The sequence below is a fragment of the Hevea brasiliensis genome, chromosome 16 (assembly GCF_030052815.1).
Source record: "Hevea brasiliensis isolate MT/VB/25A 57/8 chromosome 16, ASM3005281v1, whole genome shotgun sequence".
NCBI lineage: Eukaryota > Viridiplantae > Streptophyta > Magnoliopsida > Malpighiales > Euphorbiaceae > Hevea > Hevea brasiliensis.
Window position 1 is genome coordinate 10,221,507 of NC_079508.1, and position 23,840 is coordinate 10,245,346.

Genomic DNA, 23,840 nt, shown 5'->3' on the forward strand with positions numbered 1-23,840 from the left:
AGATCAGATGAAGCATTAAGAGGAGAGGATAGCGGAGGTGGAATGAGAACTTGTAGACTCTCGAGCTGGTTGGTCTACCGATCTCACTCGTTATGCTGAAGACCTTCAGGCGAAGGAGGAAGAGCTCAGAGCCAAGGATGAGGAGCTCAAAGCTAAGGAAAAGGAGAGCACCACAAAGGAGGCCGAGACTTATGTGAATGCCCATAATGACCTTCTGGCCGAGCTGAGGAAGCAGTATCCTGAAGAAGTCTTCTCCTGGATGAATGAGCTCACCCCAGAGGCCGAAGACGAGAGCAACGAGGAGCCCGAGAGAGAGAGAGGAAATGAGAGAAATGATGATGTACTTAGAGAACAGGCTGGGGGAGACCCTCCAGCCAAATGACTTGTAAATTTTTATTTTGAAATGAAATGAAGTTCTCTCTTTTGTTCAATTTCTTGATGAGATCAGAAAGCGTCCCAATTGTATGAGTACTTGATTGTTTGAACGTATTAGAACATCAAACTTAAAAGCAACTATTAACCTAAGTATAAGAGATCGGAAAAACATTGTAAGCATGAGATCGGACTAAGCCATGACCAAACACCGGGTAGAACATTAGAACATTAGAATTGGAAAGACTTGATTCAAATTCTTAAGATCAGAATCATCATTAAATCGGATTGACACCTTAACTTTATTTTAAGGAATATCTAGGACATACAAGTGAGAAACCCGATTCTAGCATTAGCTAAATGACTTTCCACAATATTTGTAAAGAGAGATCGGGAGACAAGACTGGATGGTACGGAGACTTGAAATTGGTTCAAACCCCTCTGATAAGAGATCGGAAAACAATCAACTAAGTGTGGGATCGGTTTATTTCTTGATCAAGCAATTGATGCATTTGGAAAAGTCAGTTGTAATCGAAGGACGCCAGCTGGGAGTCGATCTTAAAGTCCTTTGACCTCGGTGATCGGCCAAAATATGGTGTCGACACTTCCCACTGCCATTCATTGATCAGATGCTTAAGCGGTTGGCAGGTAAGTCTTATTTCTGTTTTCTCGATGGCTTTTCTGGATATAATAAAATTGTGATTGCACTAGAGGATCAAGAGAAGACTACTTTCACTGGCCCTTTTAGAACTTTTGCTTTTAGAAGGATGCCCTTCAGGCTTTGTAATGCACTTGCCACATTTCAAAAATGCATGATGAGCACATTTTCAGATTACATTGATACTTGCATTGAGGTGTTCATGGATAATTTTACTGTGTATGGTGATTCATTTGATGCATGTTTACATCATTTAACTGCTGTTCTTGAGAGATACATTGAGAAAAATCTTGTTTTGAATTTTGAGAAGTGTCATTTTATGGTGGAACAAGGGATTATTTTGGGTCATGTTGTCTCTAATAGGGGTATTGAGGTGGATAAATCTAAAATTGATCGAATTGTGAACTTACCCTACCCCACAACTGTGAGGGAAGTGTCACACCTTATCCCTGGTAAGGCATGACATGTTCCCGTAGCATACCTAATGAATTACCGAACTACACCTACCGATAACCCATTAGTTATGCTACAAGGGATTTTGAAACAAATCATAGCTTTTTGTCTTATCAATTCTGTTGCGGAAAATTAAATGAGAATAGTTAAAATTCCATGTAAACATTCATTGGAAATAGTAGTAGAATAAATATTGCAAAAGTTACATTTTCATAAGTCTCAAAGTGAACTACAAAATAGTTACAAACTCAAAATGTGATAGCAATGCAGTGCTTTTAAATACAAACTGCTCAATGTCCGTACATCCATACATATCGGTACAAAATACATCAAAAGGAAATTACAGAGGTATACCTACTATATATACCCACAATCAAAACCAAAATGTTGCTTCCAAGTCTCTCACTCAGCAGCCTTCTCCTTTCCCTTTCCTGCGACAGCATAAACAAGCTATCACTGAGTATATCACTCAGTGGTGCACAACTAAAATTTCAAAACTTAAGGTAAAAACACAATTTGTCAAAGCATAACAAATCACATCCTTCTTAAGCATGAAAATATCACAATAGTTCTAAGTTCATAAGAACCATTTATTGGAATAACATATCAAATGAGAAATCACATTTCATAAATCACAATTCACAAAGCATTAGTGTTGCCAACATCAACACACAGTTTAGGCCATGACATAAAATTTCACGATCAGTGCCGTGTTGTACACCACGACAAAGCAATCTCAACCTCACTAACCGTTATTAATGAGGGAAGGGCTAGCTAGCTAATGAGTACTCATGTAGACTTACCCCACTAACCATTATTAATGGGAGACATAATCAATATCAATTATAAAACCCCAAGTAGCGTTACTCGGGAGTTACGAAAAGGGATTATTCTAGCGTGGTTTCAAAACAGTTTTCAAAATTTTCAATTCAACAATCACATTTATAAACTAATAAACACATTTAAATGCATCATAATATCCAAATAAAGGTGCCAACACCTAAATTTCTTAAATGCAAGAGAAAAACCATATTTCAGTCAAAGTAAACTTGTTCAAAGCAAACTCATTCAATTTAACACATTCCAAGCAATTTATAAGTTTAAAAATGAAGAAAATGTTGGTTGTGCACAAACCTTCAATAATTCTCCTTCCTTGTTACCTACTTCTCCTTATCCATTCTAACTTCTTTTTCTACTAAAAATACACAAATAGAATACCTCAATACCAATCTCAATTGCTGCCAAGAACTCATTACATGTATGTCTAATGCATCCCAAGTTAGCTTTGAAAATTTTAGAATATTTTGGTTTTGGGACAGCTTGGTGCCCCAATCTTTGAACCCAATTTGTACCTAGTTTCGATCATAATTTGATGAGGTTTTCTTCATAAAAATTGTTCATTTAGGTCTTAACTTTATTTTCCTTTTTAAATCGCCTAATTCAGAGCTATGTAGCTCAAGTTATGCCCAAAAAACCATTACTGTTTACGTCACTGTTCATGCTGCAGATTTTGTTCTGGCAGATTTATTGATCCAACTTCGTTCAGCAATTTGACCAAGTTAAGTCCATAATTTGGTCTAAATTTCTTCATATGAAATGTTCTACTATGTCTTAGGTTTCCATCGGTTTAAGAATCGCCTAAATCGGAGTTTTCTAGAGAGAGTTATAGTCTTACAAATTTTACTATTTATTTCGTCAATTTTAGGTGCCCAGATTCTGGCAGATTCGGTGACCCGAATTCGTTTCGCAATTTGATTGAGTTAAGTTCATAATTTGGCCTAACATTCTTCATATGAAATATTCTACTATGTCTTAGATTTCCATCGGTTTAAGAATCGCCTAAATTGGAGTTTTCTAGAGAGAGTTATAACCATTGAAACTTTACTGCTCATATGGCAATTCTGCAGTTTTGCAGATTCAGTAACTCAACTTTGCTCAATAATTTGATTGGGTTAATTGCATAATTTGGGTTTGTGTACTTCATAAAAGTTTTAGGTCTATATCTCATCTAACTACTGGTAAAATTTCAGGTTATTTTAACCTGCCTAGCTCGAGTTATGACCCAAACACAATTACTGTTCATGTTTACTGTTCATACTGCAGTTTTTCAAGTTTGGTCAGTTTGTTCACTAGGTTTTGGTCACTTTTTGGGCATGATTCCTAAATGAAAATTGTGTCATTTAGTGCCTATTTTCATTCCCAATTACTACATACCAATTGGACTTGTAAAATTTCATTTTTGGTCCCTCAAAGTTGACTTTTGGTCATGCTTCATACCCAATCTGAATTTGGCTTTGATTTAAACACTTCTAACACACTTAATTAGGTCACAAATGACCATTTCTTCCCTTAAACTATGTCAAACACATCATTTAGCACTTCTTCACATTTTTGGTCTCTAAACCCTAATGTTCAAAAACCTAATTTTTCTCCCATTTGGCCAAAACCCTAGTTTAGGTTCCATATATGTTTTCTTTCATTTTCTTATGAAATTTCATCATAAATTAACTTCATTCCAAGCTTATACAACTAATCTAACATGAAAAGAAAATTACCTCTTGTTGATTTCTTTCCAACTTTACTTTTCTTCCAATTCTTGTTCTCTTCGCTTTTAATCTCTCAATCAAAGATCTCTTTGATGTTTTCTTTTAGTGGGCTATGGAATTTACGCAGGGAATTTAAGGGAATTAAAACTTGGGAGGGGAAATCAATGAGCGGAAGAAGTGGAAGAAGAAGAGAAAAAGAGAGAGAGAGAGAGAGAGAGAGAGAGAGAGAGAGAGAGGAAGAGAGTGTTAGTAGTATGCCCTAGAGCATATCATTTAATATGTATCTTGTACATATTTTTATTAATAAAAGGCATTTCCACTTTTCCGTTTACATAATATATTTATGTGTAATAGAAAAGGTCCATTGATATTTTGTTAGAAATATTATTCTTAAGTTGTTAAGAATATGAGTGACAATATTTCTAGTACAAAGTATCATAAATAGGTTCACAATCGAGGATACTTCATAATAAGGACATGACTTATCCAGAAAGATTGTATTCATGTTTGTTCCCAAGTTATTTATATGAGATATAAATAAGATGGAATGGTGAGTCTCATGCCATATAACAAATATGATAGGCACTTATAAATGATAAGTAGGCCGAACCAGTGACACTTATGACAAGCACATGGAGTTTACTCTTGTCAATGTTTTGCCATAAATCATATCAGTCCATATAATCTTTAGACCTGAGATAGCACAGTTATGCTATATATAGGTAGTTTGAGTTTGATACTGCTTTCATACTTGTACTATGTATGGGTATATGGGCATGTGTTGACTCCTACTAGTTATATATGGAGGTAGGTGTTAATTAAGATGGAATCTGTTCCTCTAAGTAAATAGAGATAAAATCCTATGTTCATTTAATTGTTCTTGATGTTTCAAGTTCTGGCAGACAGATAGATTTATTCAGAAAAGAGTTTCTGATGAGAAAATCTTTTTAATCAAGAACTGGAATTAAAAGAGAACATAATATTCATAGCAAATGGAGTTTGACATAAACCATAACTCCAGCTTGAGTTGGGATTTTGTAACAGAGAGATTCTAGTGCATGGTAACATATGATTATAGGTTCATTTAAGGTAAACCTTATTACTAATTGGGTGGCCATGGCATGCTATGCTAAGTGTTAACCATGGTCTATGAGGTTCATAAAATGATTTAGAGAAATCATTTATGGTAAGAAAGAGTTCTGATGATATAAAGAGTTGATATCATGTCTCATTGCCAATTAGTGATGAGCCTAGTAAGTCACACACATACACAAGTTATCACCTAATTAAATATGATTTAATTAATTAATTAAAGAGTTTAATTGATTAATTAAATAGGTTTGGTTTGCAATTAGTTTGCAAAGTCCCTAGCATGACTTGAAACCAAATCTAGATTGTTGGATGTATAATATAAGTTAAATTTATATTTAAAGTGTTTAAATATGAATTTAATTAATGAGAAATTAATTAATAGAGATTAATTAATTAATTTATATTTGATATAAATTAATTAGAAGAAGAAAAATAATTATTTTGGGTTGAAAACTCAAAATTAAGACACAGGGGCATTTTGGTCATTTTGCAGTGTGACACGTGGCACCATGAGATGGTGACACATGGCATAACACATAAGCTTGCCAAATGCTTTTTAATCATGTAAGATGATTAAAATCAAGATTACATATAGGTTTGACACTTGGCACAATATGATTGGGTCGCTTAAACCTAGAGCTAATCAAAGGGTGACATGTGGCAAGGGTTTAATGTGTTAACCTAGCTATTTAAGTGTTGTTATGAGAAAATAAAATACAACCAGCAGCCACACTCCTTGGTCACGCCATTTTGTAGCCCTCCCTCTATTCTTCTTCATCTCTCATCAATTCAAAGAGATTAGCCATCAATCTCTTGAATTAAGAACACTAGAAATTGTTTTTAGTGTCCTGTTTACATCTCTAATCTCTTAAAAGGCAGAACTTGAATTTCTAATTAATAGAAAAGGCTTTAGAAGCTGTTCAAGGGCTGCCATAGGTGTTCTTGGTGTGGACAAGCTAGAGGGACAACATCTGGTGTCCTGAAGACGAATCTCAAAGCGCGAGACATTGCGGTGCATCAAGAGGTTAGTGTAATCGTTCTTGATTTAATCTAGGGTTCTAAAATTAATCTGATTAATTTTAAAATCTTAAATGGAAAATACAGATCCAAAAATATATTAAAAGAGTTTTAATATGTTGTTTATCATTGAAATCAAATAGATAAAAATAAATCTTGCATGATGCATGTGACCCTAGGTGAAAATTTTTGAATTCAATGGTATAATTGTTAAGCATGAGATGTTGTAAATATGTAAATGGTTTGGTGGCCAATATTGGATGTACCTGAGGACATTAAAATTATTTACATAATTACTGGCTCAATGGGATCAACTTAACTAATGCAAGATAAGTCAATAATGGATGTACCTGAGATTTTGAGCATTAGGGGCTAGGTAAAGGATTGAACCTCACATAAGATGTGATGGGCAAGGAGTTGCTCACTTATAGTTTATTGTAATTCCAATAATGGATGTACCTGAGGATGATCAATAGAATTATAAGAATTCAATCACCCACTAGAAATCCATCCAACTAGGATTTCCGTTTCCTACTTTGGAAGTGTAGGATTCGCTAAGTTAGTGGGAGGACCAATTTGATTAAAAGACCATAATCATTTTGGTTAATTACATGATACATTTACTAATTAATCTGGTTATTTTCTGCAGTTAATTTTCTGATAAAAATAAGCACAAAACAACCACCACCATCCAATATCCTTGCAAGCATACTTGATCACAATAGGTTGACAGGACCAAATCATGCGATTGGCTAAGAAATTTGAAGCTTGTCCTGAACCTTGAACATATAGGATATGTTCTAGATTCAAATGTTCCTGGTCCCTTACCTCCAGAGGCCACACAAGAGGAACATGATACTTTGGACAAGTGGAAGGAGCATGATATGAGAGCTAAGTGTTACATGCTTGCTTCCAAGAGTAATGAGTTACAGAAGCAACATGAGAACATGCAGAGTGCGAGTGAGATCCTCCTTCACCTATAAGAGTTGTATGGTGAGCACAGCAGGAATGCTAGGTATGAGATATCTAGACAGCTATTCCGTATGAGGATGTCTGAGGGACAGAATGTTGGGGATCATGTCCACAAGATGATTCGGCTGATTGAGCAGTTGGAACATCTTGACTTCAACATGGATTTCCAACTACAGACGGATTTGATTCCATATGACTAAACAGGAATGCACCTTAGCTGGTTTACTCAACATACTCGTTATTGCCCAAAAGAATATGCCAGGCAATAAAGGAAAAGAGGTAGCTTTGGTTGCATCTTCTTCTGCTGGAAAGTCCAACAAGAAGAAGGGCAATAGGAAAAAGAAACCTCTAATTCCTGGTCCTTCCAAGAAAATAGCTAAACAGAAAAGGAAGACTAAAGCTGATGGAGGCAAAGGAAAGTGTTTCCACTGCCAACAGGAAAGTGTTTCCATTGCCAGTAAGAAAGTGTTTCCACTGGCCAGAGTATAGCAATCTAAATGAATGCAATGCCATGGTGAAAACCAACTCAAGTTCAAAATATATTTGGCACTTAAGGTTATGTCATGTTGCAGAAGATAGGATTACAAAATTGGAGAAAATGGGGATTTTATCCTCATTAGGCTCTGAGCCTACTTCAACTTGTGAATCTTGCCTTCAGGGCAAAATGACTAGATCACCCTTTGTTGGACAAGGGATAAGAGCTGAAAATATTTTTGAGCTAATACATAGTGATGTATGTGGTCCATTTAAAGAAATGGCTAGAGGGGGTTTTCATTATTTTATTACCTTTACTGATGATAAATCAAAGTTTGGGTATTTGTATTTGATGAAATACAAACATGAATCTTTTAAAAAGTTCAAAGAATTTAAATCTGAAGTAGAAAATCAAACAGGAAAGAATATTAAAGCTCTTCGATCAGATAGTGGAGGTGAATATTTAAGTACTGAATTTGATGAATACTTGAGAGAGCATGGCATTGTTTCTCAGTTGACTCCTCCGAGGCATACGGTGAATGGTGTATACGAAAGGAGAAATCGTACCCTATTGGATATGGTACGTAGTATGATGAGCTATCTTGATATGCCAATCTTCTTTTGGGGATTTGCATTAGAATCGACTTTGTATATTCGAATAGGATTCCATCAAAATCAGTTTCTTCCACACCTTATGAGATATGGCATGGAAGAAAACCAAGTCTTAAGCATGTTAAGATTTGGGGTTGTCCACTTATATCAAAAAGTGAACAACGATAAATTGGAGACGGATCGAGAAAAGGTCGATTTGTTGGATATCCAAAAGATGGTTTTGGATATTATTTTTATTTGCCTACTTCACAAAGGTTGTGATAAGTAGAGATCGACATTTCTTGAACAACGGTTTGTTCAAGAAGGAGGCAAAGGAAGGCAAATAGAGTTAGAATTGGAGAATTCGACCAACCAGCATCGGATGGATATAGATCCATCTAGTCAACCAATACCGTTGATGAAACATCTACAATTGTTCCTCGTAGAACAACGAGGTATCTCACCCACCAGTGAGATATGGTTTTCTTCATGAAGAAGAACAAGAGTTGTCTACTCATGAAGAAGTAGATCATGGAGATGATCCACTTACCTATGAAGAAGCTATATTAGATATAGACTCTTCAAAATGGATTGATGCTATGAAATCCGAGATTGATTCCATGTATAAGAATCAAGTTTGGGATCTTGTTGGCCCACCTGAAGGTATTATACCTATAGGGAACAAATGGGTTTTCAAGAAGAAAATTGGTTCTGATGGAAAGGTAGAGACCTATAAGGCAAGGCTAGTAGTGAAAGGGTTTCGCCAAAGGCAAGGAATCGACTATGAGGAGACTTTCTCGCCTGTTGCCATGCTTAAATCTATTAGGATTTTATTAGCAATAGCTGCATACTATGATTATGAGATTTGGCAGATGGATGTCAAAACAGCTTTTCTCAATGGATACATTGAAGAAAACATTTTCATGGAACAACCTAGGGGATTTGAATCCCAAGATGGTTCCAAGGTATGCAAGCTAAAGCGATCCATTTATGGGTTGAAATAAGCTTCAAGGAGTTGGAACATCCGTTTTGATGAAGCCATTAAATCCTTTGGTTTTATCAAAAATGAGGATGAGCCATGTGTATATAAGAAGGTTAGTGACAGTGCTATCACTTTCCTTGTCTTATATATGGATGACATACTATTGATGGGTAATGACACAGGTATGTTGACGACTATAAAGGTATGGTTGTCAAATACATTCTCCATGAAAGACTTAGGGGAGGCAACTTGTATTCTTAGAATTCGCATCTATAGAGATAGAGCGAAAAGAATAATTGGTTTATCCCAAAGTCTATACTTGGAAAAGGTGTTAAAGAGGTTTAACATGCTTGATTCCAAGAAAGGATTGTCACCAGTGAGACATGGTATCCATCTTTCTAAAGAGATGTCTCCAAAGACACCTGAAGAAAGAGATAAGATGGCCAGAATTCCATATGCTTCGGCTATTGGAAGTTTAATGTATGCAATGTTGTGTACTAGGCCGGATATCGCATATGCTGTTAGTTTGACTAGCAGGTATCAATCCAATCCAGGTTTGGAACACTGGATAGCTGTCAAGAATATTCTTAAGTACTTGAGAAGAACTAAGGATTTATTCTTGATTTATGGAGGTGGAGACTTGCAATTGGATGGTTATCACGATTACGATTTCCAATCGGATATCGATGATAGAAAGTCTACCTCTGGATATGTGTTCATTTGTAATGGAGGTGCGATCAATTGGAAGAGTTCCAAGCAGATGCATTTGCAGATTCCACTCTGAGGTGAGTATATTGCTACATCGAGATCTTTGCAAAGGAAGCTGTTTGGATAAAGAAGTTCGTGACAGAACTTACAGTAGTTCCTTCCATTGAGTCAGCAGTTCCACTACACTGTGACAATAATGGAGCAGTCATATAGGCTAAGGAACTAAGGTCTCACCCAAAATCCAAACACATAGAAAGGCACTACCACATTATCAGAGATATAGTTGGGCAAGGCGATATAGCCATGCAGAAAAATAACATCAGCTGAAAAAATCCAGCTGATCCATTCATTAAGCTTTTGTCACAAGCTCAGTTAGACCGACATCTTGAGAAGATGGATCTAAGGTATTGTAATGAATGGCTCTAGTGCTAGTGGGAGATTGTTAGTAGTATGCCCTAGAGCATATCATTTAGTATGTATCTTGTACATATTTTTATTAATAAAAGGCATTTCCACTTTTCCATTTACATAATATATTTATGTGTAATAGAAAAGGTCCATTGATATTTTGTTAGAAATATTATTCTTAAGTTGTTAAGAATATGAGTGACAATATTTCTAGTACAAAGTATCATAAATAGGTTCACAATCGAGGATACTTCATAATAAGGACATGACTTATCCAAAAAGATTGTATTCATGTTTGTTCCCAAGTTATTTATATGAGATATAAATAAGATGGAATGGTGAGTCTCATGCCATATAACAAATATGATAGGCACTTATAAATGATAAGTAGGCCGAACCAGTGACACTTATGACAAGCACATGGAGTTTACTCTTGTCAATGTTTTGCCATAAATCATATCAGTGCATATAATCTTTAGACCTGAGATAGCACAGTTATGTTATATATAGGTAGTTTGAGTTTGATACTGCTTTCATACTTGTACTATGTATGGGTATATGGGCATGTGTTGGCTCCTACTAGTTATATATGGAGGTAGGTGTTGATCAAGATGGAATCTGTTCCTCTAAGTAAATAGAGATAAAATCCTATGTTCATTTAATTGTTCTTGATGTTTCAAGTTCTGGCGGAGACAGATAGATTTATTGAGAAAGAGTTTACGATGAGAAAATCTTTTAATCAAGAACTGGAATTAAAAGAGAACATAATATTCATAGCAAATGGAGTTTGACATAAACCATGACTCGGCTTGAGTTGGGATTTTGTGAGAGAGATTCTAGTGCATGGTAACATATGATTATAGGTTCATTTAAGGTAAACCTTATTACTAATTGGGTGGCCATGGCATGCTATGCTAGGTGTTAACCATGGTCTATGAGGTTCATAAAATGATTTAGAGAAATCATTTATGGTAAGAAAGAGTTCTGATGATATTAAGAGTTGATATCATGTCTCATTGCCAATTAGTGATGAGCCTAGTAAGTCACACACATACACAAGTTATCACCTAATTAAATATGATTTAATTAATTAATTAAAGAGTTTAATTGATTAATTAAATAGGTTTGGTTTGCAATTAGTTTGCAAAGTCCCTAGCATGACTTGAAAACCAAATCTAGATTGTTGGATGTATAATATAAGTTAAATTTATATTTAAAGTGTTTAAATATGAATTTAATTAATGAGAAATTAATTAATAGAGATTAATTAATTAATTTATATTTGATATAAATTAATTAGAAGAAGAAAAATAATTATTTTGGGTTGAGAACTCAAAATTAAGACACAGGGGCATTTTGGTCATTTTGCAGTGTGACACGTGGCACCATGAGATGGTGACACATGGCATAACACATAAGCTTGCCAAATGTTTTTTTAATCATGTAAGATGATTAAAATCAAGATTACATATAGGTTTGACACTTGGCATAATATGATTGGGTCACTTAAACCTAGAGCTAATCGAAGGGTGACATGTGGCAAGGGTTTAATGTGTTAACCTAGCTATTTAAGTGTTGTTATGAGAAAATAAAATACAACCAGCAGCTACACTCCTTGGTCACGCTATTTTGCAGCCCTCCCTCTATTCTTCTTCATCTCTCATCAATTCAAAGAGATTAGCCATCAATCTCTTGAATTAAGAACACTAGAAATTGTTTCTAGTGTCCTGTTTACATCTCTAATCTCTTAAAAGGCAGAACTTGAATTTCTAATTAATAGAAATGGCTTTAGACGCTGTTCAAGGGCTACCATAGGTGTTCTTGGTGTGGACAAGCTAGAGGGACAACATCTGGTGTCCTGAAGACAAATCTCAAAGGCGCAGACACGCTGCAGTGCATTAAGAGGTTAGTGTAATCGTTCTTGATTTAATCTAGGGTTTTAAAATTAATCTAATTAATTTTAAAATCTTAAATGGCAAATACAGATCCAAAAACATATTAAAAGAGTTTTAATATGTTGTTTATCATTGAAATCAAATAGATAAAAATAAATCTTGCATGATGCATGTGACCCTAGGTGAAAATTTTTGAATTCAATGGTATAAACTTGTGTTTTTCACGCTTCCGTTCCTTCAGAGAGAGGAGAGGGTTGTGGCCTCTTATGAAAAAAAAGAAATGAATAAGACATTTGTCTTCTTATATATATATATATATATATATATATATATATATATATATATATATATATATATATATATATATATATATATTTATCCCCAAAATTAGCTTATTAAAATTATAAATTTTAATTGTGTCATAAGGATAATTAAACTTAAATTTTCATTCCTTTTTTTTTTTTTACATTTACACTTAATTTTTTTTTCTTTTAATTAAATAATTAAATTTAACTATCAAAAGCCCATAAGTCTTTCATTTTAATTTTGTCATAATGGAAATGAAAGTTTAAGTTTTCATTTCTTAAATTTTCCCTTACATATTTTTTTACTTGAATTTTTCTTCAATTTTTACCCCATAATTCAATTCATTAATTTCATTTAATTTAATTGACATTTTGGTCAAAAGTCAACTCTCAAGGTGAATTGACCAAAATGCCCCTCATCGGGTCATAATCCTTCTTTTTATAATACCCGATGAGTCCTTAGCTTTTTTGTTCACTAGAATTTTTATTGTATCTATCTCAATTAATTTTCTATTTATTTTTGGTCCTCAAGGTGTCTTTGAATAGTATTAGTCACGGACCAAAAATGGTACTATTCATAACCCGTAGGTTCGGGGTGTTACAATTCCCCTCTCCTTAAAAATAAATTTCGTCCTCGAAATTTACTTGGTCTCAGTCTCTGAATAGCTATGCGTGCTGTCTCCTCATGTCCTCCTCACGCTCCCATGTAGCCTCCTAGCCTGAATGATGGTTCCACAGCACTTTGACTAGAGGTATCTGTTTGTTCCTCAGCTGCTTTACCTCATATGCTAAGATCTTTATGGGCTCTTCATCATATGTCAGGTCTGGATTCACCTCAATCTCCTTTATTGGCAAAATGTGAGAGGGCTCTGATCTGTACGTCCTCAACATGGAAACATGGAATATATTGTGAATCTTTTCTAACTCCGGAGGCAATGCAAGTTTATATGCCAATGGACCCACTCTTTCCAGAACCTCATACGGCCCAATGAAGCGAGGACTTAGTTTCCCCTTTCTTCTAAACCTCATGATCCTCTTCCATGGGGAAACTTTCAGGAACACCTTGTCAACCACACTATACTGAATATCTCTTCTCTTTAGGTCAATGTAGGACTTCTGCCTATCCGTTGCAACTTTGAGTTTGTCTCTAATAAGCTTAACCTTTTCTTCTGTCTGCTGCACTAATTCTGGACCAATCAACTTCCTTTCGCCCACTTCATCCCAACACAAGGGAGTTCTACACTTCCTGCCATAAAGTGCTTCGTATGGAGGCATTCTGATGCTTGACTGATAACTGTTGTTGTAGGCAAATTCAATTAAAGGCAAGTGTGTGTCCCAACTCCCTTCAAACTCAATCACACAAGCCCGAAGCATATCCTCCAAAATCTGAATGATCCTTTCAGACAAGCTGTCTATCTGTGGATGGAATGCTGTACTAAAGTTCAATCTAGTCCCTAGGGCTTTTTAGAGACTACCCCAGAATCTAGAAGTGAACCTAGGATCTCTATCAGACACAATAGACATTGGCACTCCATGTAACCTCACCACTTCATCAATGTATAGTTTGGCCAATCTTTCTAGGTTGTAATCCATTCTTACTGGCAAAAAGTGTGCAGACTTAGTCAATCTATCAATAATAACCCAAACTGCATCATGATTCTTTTGTGTACGTGGAAGTCCTGTCACAAAATCCATAGTGATTCTTTCCCATTTCCACTCGGGAATTGGTAATGGCTGTAGCAACCCTGTAGGCACTAGGTGTTCTACCTTTACTTGCTGACAAGTTAGGCATTTGGCAACATATTCTGCAATGTCTTTCTTCATTCCTCTCCACCAATAGTGCTCTTTCACACTTCTATACATTTTGGTTCCACCAGGGTGCATTGCAAAAGGTGAATCATGTGCTTCCTTTAAAATGGTCTACCTCAGTTCAACATTCTCAAGAATGCACATTCTGCCCTTAACAATAAGCCCTCATCATTTAATGATAATTCTGTTTTCTTGCCATCCTGAGCCTCTTCCATCAACTTCACATACTTATCATCCTTCTGTGTGAAGGAATGGAAGCGTGAAAAACACAAGTTTATACGATTAAATTCAAAATTTTTCACCTAGGGTCACATGCATCATGCAAGATTTATTTTTATCTATTTGATTTCAATGATAAACAACATATTAAAACTCTTTAAATATGTTTTTGGATCTGTATTTGCCATTTAAGATTTTAAAATTAATCAGATTAATTTTAGAACCCTAGATTAAATCAAGAACGATTACACTAACCTCTTGATGCACTGCAGCGTGTCTGCGCCTTTGAGATTCATCTTCAGGACACTAGATGTTGTCCCTCTAGCTTGTCCACACCAAGAACACCTATGGCAGCCCTTGAATAGCTTCTAAAGCTTTTTCTATTAATTAGAAAATCAAGTTCTGCCTTTTAAGAGATTAAAGATGTAAACAGGACACTAGAAACAATTTCTAGTGTTCTTAATTCAAGAGATTGATGGCTAATCTCTATGAATTGATAAGAGATGAAGAAGAAGAGATGAAAACCCTCAAAGTGGCGTGACAAAGGAGTGTGGCTGTTGGTTTGTTTTATTTTCTCATAACAACACTTAAATAGCTAGGTTAACACATTAAACCCTTGCCACATGTCACCCTTTGATTAGCTCTAGGTTTAAGTGACCCAATCACATTGTGCCAAGTGTCAAACCTATATTTAATCTTGATTTTAATCATCTTACATGATTAAAAAACATTTGGCAAGCTTATGTGTAATCCCACGTGTCACCATCTCATGGTGCCACGTGTCACACTGCAAAATGACCAAAATGCCCCTGTGTCTTAATTTTGAGTTCTCAACCCAAAATAATTATTTTTCTTCTTCTAATTAATTTATATCAAATATAAATTAATTAATTAATCTCTATTAATTAATTTCTCATTAATTAAATTCATATTTAAACACTTTAAATATAAATTTAATTTATACTACACATCCAATAATCTAGATTTGGTTTCAAGTCATGCTAGAGACTTTGCAATTTAATTGCAAACCAAACCTATTTAATTAATCAATTAAACTCTTTAATTAATTAATTAAATCATATTTAAATAGGTGATAACTTGTGTATGTGTGTGACTTACTAGGCTCATCACTAATTGGCAATGAGACATGATATCAACTCTTAATATCATCAGAACTCTTTCTTACCATAAATGATTTCTCTAAATCATTTTATGAACCTCATAGACCATGGTTAACACCTAGCATAGCATGCCATGGCCCCCCAATTAGTAATAAGGTTTACCTTAAATGAACCTATAATCATATATTACCATGCACTAGAATCTCTCTACATAAAAATCCCAACTCAAGCCGAGTCATGGTTTATGTCAAACTCCATTTGCTATGAATATTATGTTCTCTTTTAATTCCAGTTCTTGATTAAAAAGATTTTCTCATCAGAAACTCTTTTCTGAATAAATCTATCTGTCCTGGCCAGGAACTTGAAACATCAAGAACAATTAAATGAACATAGGATTTTATCTCTATTTACTTAGAGGAACAGATTCCATCTTGATCAACACCTACCTTCATATATAACTAGTAGGAGCCAACACATGCCCATATACCCATACACAGTACAAGTATGAAAGCAGTATCAAACTCAAACTACCTATATACAAGATAACTGTGCTATCTCAGGCCTAAAGATTATATGCACTGATATGATTTATGACAAAACATTGACAAGAGTAAACTCCATGTGCTTGTCATAATTGTCACTGGTTCGGCCTACTTATAATTTATAAGTGCCTATCATGTTTGTCATATGGCATGAGACTCACCATTCCATCTTATTTATATCTCATATAAATAACTTGGGAACAAACATGAATACAATCTTTCTGGATAAGTCATGTCCTTATTATGAAGTATCCTCAATTGTGAACCTATTTATGATACTTTGTGCTAGAAATATTGTCACTCATATTCTTAACAACTTAAGAATAATATTTCTAACAAAATATCAATGGACCTTTTCTATTACACATAAATATATTATGTAAACGGAAAAGTGGAAATGCCTTTTATTAATAAAAATATATACAAGATACATACTAAATGATATGCTCTAGGGCATACTACTAACACTGTGCAACTGCTTTAATTTGTTATGCCAGCATTGGCTTCACTTTCCAAGTAGCTACCATCTGCCCATCTTCATTAATCTCCAAATTAGCATGCAATGCCCTTAATTCATGCACCATGGACAAAGGAGAAACCCTGAAACTAGCCATAGTCTTGCGACTTAAAGCATCAGCTACAACATTTGCCTTTCTAGGCTGATAGTCTATCAAACAATCATAATCTTTTATCAGCTCTAACCATATCCTCTGCCTCAAATTTAACTCCTTCTGTGTGCCCAAGTACTTCAAACTTTTATGATCTGTGTATATATAACATCTCTCCCCATACAGGTAATGTCTCCAGATCTTCAAGGCAAAGACAATGGCTGCCAGCTCCAAGTCATGCGTGGGATAATTCCTCTAATGCGGTTTAAGCTGGCGTGAAGCATAGGCAATAACATTTCTATCTTGCATCAACACACAGCCTAATCCGTTATGAGAAGCATCACTATATATGATATACTCCTTACCCAAAGTGGGCAAGGTTAAGACGGGAGCTTCAGTTAAATGCCTTTTTAACTCATCAAAACTTTCCTGGCACCAATTAGTCCACTAAAATTTTACATCCTTCCTAAGTAGCTTGGTCAGTGGAGATGCTAGCATGGAGAATCCCTTCACAAACCTTCGATAATACTCAACTAAGCCAAGGAAACTCCGAACTTCTGTGACATTTCTAGGTGGCTTCCAATTAAGAATGGCTTCTACTTTGCTAGGATCCACCTGGATACCTTCTGCAGATACAATATGCCCCAAAATGAAATCTCCTTTAGCCAAAACTCACATTTCGACAGTTTGGCATACAACTGCTTCTCCCTCAAAGTCTGCAATACTATCCTCAAGTGTTTGTCCTGTTCCTCTGCATTCTTTGAGTACACCAAAATATCATCAATGAACACCACAACAAACTGGTCTAAATATGGCTTGAAGATAGTGTTCATTAGGCCCATAAAAGCAGCTGGAGCATTATTCAACCCGAATGGCATTACCAAGAACTCATAGTGGCCATACCAAGTCCTAAAGGCTGTTTTAGGAATACATTGCTCCTGCACCCTCAACTGGTAGTAGCCCGATCTCAAGTCAATTTTGGAGAATACAGTTGCATCCTTCAACTGATCAAACAAATCATCGATCCATGGTAGAGGATATCTATTCTTTATGGTCACCTTATTCAACTGTCTGTAATCTATGCATAGGCGGAGAGTACCATCCTTCTTCTTCACAAATAATACTGGTGCTACCCAAGGTGACACGCTAGGGTAGATGAAAACCTTATCTAACAATTTCTGCAATTGTACCTTCAACTCTTTCAACTCAGCAGGTGCCATCCTATAAGGAGTGATAGAGATTGGCTCCACAACAGGTATAGTCTCAATTTCAAACTGCACCTCTCTTTCCAGAGGCAATCCCGGTAATTCTTCCGGAAAGACATCTGGAAAATCCCATACTGTAGGAATATCTTTAAGATCTGGACTCCCCACCTGGGTGTCTATCACATGAGCTAGATAAGCTTCACATCCCTTTCTCATCATCTTTCTAGCAAGTGCAGCTGAAATGATGTTGGATGGCAATAACTACCTCTCCTCGTGTATCACTACGTCTGCATACTCAGGAATACCAAAAGTGACTGTCTTCAGTCTACAGTCGATCATGGCGTGATGCCTGGCTAACCAATCCATGCCCAATATGATATCATAATCTCGGAAGGGCATGTCAATTAAGTCTGACAGGAATGTATGTCCTTGGATCACCAAAGGACAATCCTTATACAATTTGTTCACCCTAACCTCTTGTCCTAAAGGACTAATCACTAGCACATCATAATCCAATTTCACACAAGGAATAGCAATAGAGCATGCAATACTGGCACTAGCATAAGAATGTGTAGAACCAGGGTCAAACAGCACATATACATCTCTATCAAAAATGGAGAAGGTACCAGCCACAACATCTGATGTCTCAGCTTCATCCCTCTGGCACATGGTGTACACCCTGACTGGTGCACCACTCTGCTCTGGTTGGCTCACTGTGCCTTGATTACCAGAAGTGTTACCTCTACCCCTACCTCTGCCTCTACTAGTTGTCTGTTGTCCTCTAGAAGCAGAACCTTGAACAGATCCCTGAGTGGTAATATGCGGTCCAGATCTGCGGGCACTAGTACAATCTCTAGCAAAATGCCCACTTCCACCACAGTTGTAACAGGCTCCTATGGCCTTATAACATACTCCTTCATGAGTCCTGCCACAAGTTTCACAAGCACGGGTAGGAAAGGAACCCCTAGATGTCTGTTGTCCGGATCTAGGTGGCCTCTGCCCTGAGAATCTTCCCCTACTAGATCTTCTGTTACTTGGTCCCCCAAAGCTCTTCCTCTTACTCGAATTGTTACTTGGACTTTGACCTGTAGGCTTACTGTTTTTCTCTTTTTCAGTGATTACCTTCTCAAATGCCCCTTCCAGTTCTATCCTTTCCAATTCAAGGGCCTGTGATATCAACCCAGAGAAGTTGTCATGTCGAAACCCAACCACTTGTAATCTCAAACTAGGCCTCAAACCGGCCTCAAACCGTTTGCATCTGTCTCTACTGGTAGTGAGTAGGCTTCCAGCATAGTGGCTGAGGTGAGAAAAGTCTCTCTCATACTCGGCTACAGTCTTGTTCCCTTGCTTCAAACTAAGAAACTCCTGTAGCTTCATATCCACATAGGCATCAGGAACATACTTCTGTCTAAACTCCCTTAGAAAGTCATCCCATGTCAGCACTGGCGGCTCAGCCAAACTGTGGGGAATGGTCTTCCACCACTCATATGCATCTCCATGCAGCAAGGAAATTGAATATTCAAACTTCAACTCATCTGTGCAGTGTAATTTCTTGAAGACCCTCTCCATCCATTCTAACCATTGCTCAGCTTCCAATGGGTCCACTGTACCCTTGAACTCTGTTGCCCCATACTTCATTAACTTGTCATATTGTCTGGCTGGGGATGGTGGTTGCACTGGAGGTGCTTGCACAGGAGCTTGGAGTATATTGCGACCATTTGCTTTGAAATAGTGCGACCATCTGCTTAACCGAGCAGAAAGCGCATGGGTGGGATAGGTGCAGCCGATCCACTGGCATTCTGAGGAGCTGGGGCTTCCCCTTGTACCTCAGCTGCTACTGATTACTCTACTGTGTGATCACCCTCTTCCATATTGAATCACAAGGAATTCTACTCCCTAAGCAACCAACACAAGGAGATTTCCTTCCATTAGTCCATATTTATGATGTAATGCACTATATGTATCAATAATGACAATTGAGCAGTTGTACTTATCAAAAAATTTCAAACATGCAATTTCAAAACTTGTATAAAAACCAAAGCTCTGATACCACTAAAACATGTCACACCTTATCCCTGATAAGGCATGACATGTTCCCGTAGCATACCTAATGAATTACCGAACTACACCTACCGATAACCCATTAGTTATGCTACAAGGGATTTTGAAACAAATCATAGCTTTTTGTCTTATCAATTCCATTGCGGAAAATTGCATGAGAATAGTTAAAATTCCATGTAAACATTCATTGGAAATAGTAATAGAATAAATACTGCAAAAGTTACATTTTCATAAGTCTCAAAGTGAACTACAAAATAGCTACAAACTCAAAATGTGATAGCAATGCAGTGCTTTTAAATACAAACTGCTCAATGTCCGTACATCCATACATATAGGTACAAAATACATCAAAAGAAATTACAGAGGTATACCTACTATATATACCCACAATCAAAACCAAAATATTGCTTCCAACTCTCTCACTCAGCAGCCTTCTCCTTTCCCTTTCCTGCGACAGCATAAAGAAGCTATCGCTGAGTATATCACTCAGTGGTGCACAACTAAAATTTCAAAACTTAAGGTAAAAACACAATTTGTCAAAGCATAACAAATCACATCCTTCTTAAGCATGAAAACATCACAATAGTTCTAAGTTCATAAGAACCATTTATTGGAATAACATATCAAATGAGAAATCACATTTCATAAATCACAATTCACAAAGCATTAGTGTTGCCAACATTAACACACAGTTTAGGCCATGACACAAAATTTCACGATCAGTGCCGTGTTGTACACCACGACAAAGCAATCTCAACCTCACTAACCATTATTAATGAGGTAAGGGCTAGCTAGCTAATGAGTACTCATGTAGACTTACCCCACTAGCCATTATTAATGGAAGACATAATCAATATCAATTATAAAACCCCAAGTAGCCATTACTACTGGGGAGTTTCGAAAGGGACTGTCATGCTAACTGTGGTTTCAAAACAGTTTTCAAAATTTTCCATTCAACAATCACATTTATAAACTAATAAACACATTTAAATGCATCATAATATCCAAAGAAAGGTGGCAACACCTAAATTTCTTAAATGCAAGAGAAAAACCATATTTCAGTCAAAGTAAACTTGTTCAAAGCAAAATCATTCAATTTAACACATTCCAAGCAATTTACAAGTTTAAAAACGAAGAAAATGTTGGTTGTGCACAAACCTTCAATAATTCTCCTTCCTTGTTACCTACTTCTCCTTGTCCATTCCAACTTCCTTTTCTACTGAAAATACACAAATAGAATACCTCAATACCAATCTCAATTGCTGCCAAGAACTCATTACATGCATGTCTAATGCATCCCAAGTTAGCTTTGAAAATTTTAGAATATTTTGGTTTTGGGACAGCTTGGTGCCCCAATCTTTGAACCCAATTTGCACCTAGTTTCGATCATAATTTGATGAGGTGTTCTTAATAAAAATTGTTCATTTAGGTCTTAACTTTATTTTCCTTTTTGAATCGCCTAATTCAGAGCTATGTAGCTCAAGTTATTCCCAAAACACCATTACTGTTTACGTCACTGTTCATGCTGCAGATTTTGTTCTGGCAGATTTATCGATCCAACTTCGTTCAGCAATTTGACCAAGTTAAGTCCATAATTTGGTCTAATGTTCTTCATATGAAATGTTCTAATATGTCTTAGGTTTCTATCGGTTTAAGAATCGCCTAAATTGGAGTTTTCTAGAGAGAGTTATAGTCTTACAAAGTTTACTATTTATTTGGTCAATTTTAGGTGCCCAGATTCTAGCAGATTCGGTGACCCGAATTCGTTTCGCAATTTGATTGAGTTAAGTTCATAATTTGTTCTAACATTCTTCATATGAAATATTCTACTATGTCTTAGGTTTCCATCGGTTCAAGAATTGCCTAAATTGGAGTTTTCTAGAGAGAGTTATAGCCATTGAAACTTTACTGCTCATATGGCAATTCTGCAATTTTGCAGATTCAGTAACTCAAATTTGCTCAATAATTTGATTGGGTTAATAGCATAATTTGGGTTTGTGTTCTTCATGAAAGTTTTAGGTCTATATCTCATCTAACTACTGGTAAAATTTCAGGTAATTTTGACATGCCTAGCTCGAGTTATGACCCAAACACAATTACTGTTCATGTGTACTGTTCATACTGCAGTTTTTCAAGTTTGGTCAGTTTGTTCACTAGGTTTTGGTCCCTTTTTGGGCATGCTTCCTAAATGAAAATTGTGTCATTTAGTGCCTATTTTCAGTCCCAATTACTCCCATACCAATTGGACTTGTAAAATTTCATTTTTGGTCCCTCAAAGTTGACTTTTGGTCATTCTTCATACCCAATCCGAATTTGGCTTTGATTTAAACACTTCTAACACACTTAATTAGGTCACAAATGACCATTTCTTCCCTTAAACTATGTCAAAGACATCATTTAGCACTTCTTCACATTTTTGGTCTCTAAACCCTAATGTTCAAAACCCTAATTTTTCTCCCATTTGGCCAAAACCCTAGTTTCGGTTCCATATATGTTTTCTTTCATTTTCTTATGAAATTTCATCATAAATTAACTTCATTCCAAGCTTATACAACTAATCTAACATGAAAAGAAAATTACCTCTTGTTGATTTCTTTCCAACTTCACTTTTCTTCTAATTCTTGTTCTCTTTGCTTTTAATCTCTCAATCAAAGATCTCTTTGATGTTTTCTTTTAGTGGGCTATGGAATTTATGAAGGGAATTAAAACTTGGGAGGGGAAATCAATGAGGGGAAGAAGTGGAAGAAGAAGAGAAAAAGAGAGAGAGAGAGAGAGAGAGAGAGAGAGAGAGAGGAAGAGAGAGGAGAGGGTGGTGGCCTCTTATGAAAAAAAAGAAATGAAGAAGACATTTGTCTTCTTATATATATATATATATATATATATATATATATATATATATATATATATATATTTATCCCCAAAATTAGCTTATTAAAATTATAAATTTTAATTGTGTCATAAGGATAATTAAACTTAAATTTTTATTCCTTTTTTTTTTTACATTTACACTTAATTTTTTTTCTTTTAATTAAATAATTAAATTTAACTATCAAAAGCCCATAAGTCTTTCATTTTAATTTTGTCATAATGGAAATGAAAGTTTAAGTTTTCATTTCTTAAATTTTCCCTTACATATTTTTTTACTTGAATTTTTCTTCAATTTTTACCCCATAATTCAATTCATTAATTTCATTTAATTTAATTGACATTTTGGTCAAAAGTCAACTCTCTAGGTGAATTGGCTAAAATGCCCCTCATCGGGTCATAATCCTTCTTTTTATAATACCCGATGAGTCCTTAGCTTTTTTGTTCACTAGAATTTTTATTGTGTCTATCTCAATTAATTTTCTATTTATTTTTGGTCCTCAAGGTGTCTTTGAATAGTATTAGTCACGGACCAAAAATGGTACTATTCATAACTCGTAGGTTCGGGGTGTTACAGGAAGTATGCTATTTTCTTGGTCATGCAGGTTTCTATCGCAGGTTCATTAAGGATTTCTCTAAGATAGCATTGCTTTTGTCTAGACTCTTACAAAAAGATGTTCCTTTTGATTTTAGTGAAGAGTGCAAGAAGGCTTTTGACAAATTAAAATCTACATTGACATCACCCCCTATTATCCAGGCTACTGATTGGATAATGCCATTTGAAATTATGTGTGACGCAAGTAATTATGCAGTGGGAGCACTTTTAGGGCAGCGTGTTGGGAAGCTCTTTCATGTGATTTATTATGCATATAGAACACTCAATTCAGCTCAACGCAATTATTCTATGACCGAAAAAGAATTTTTGGCTATAGTTTTT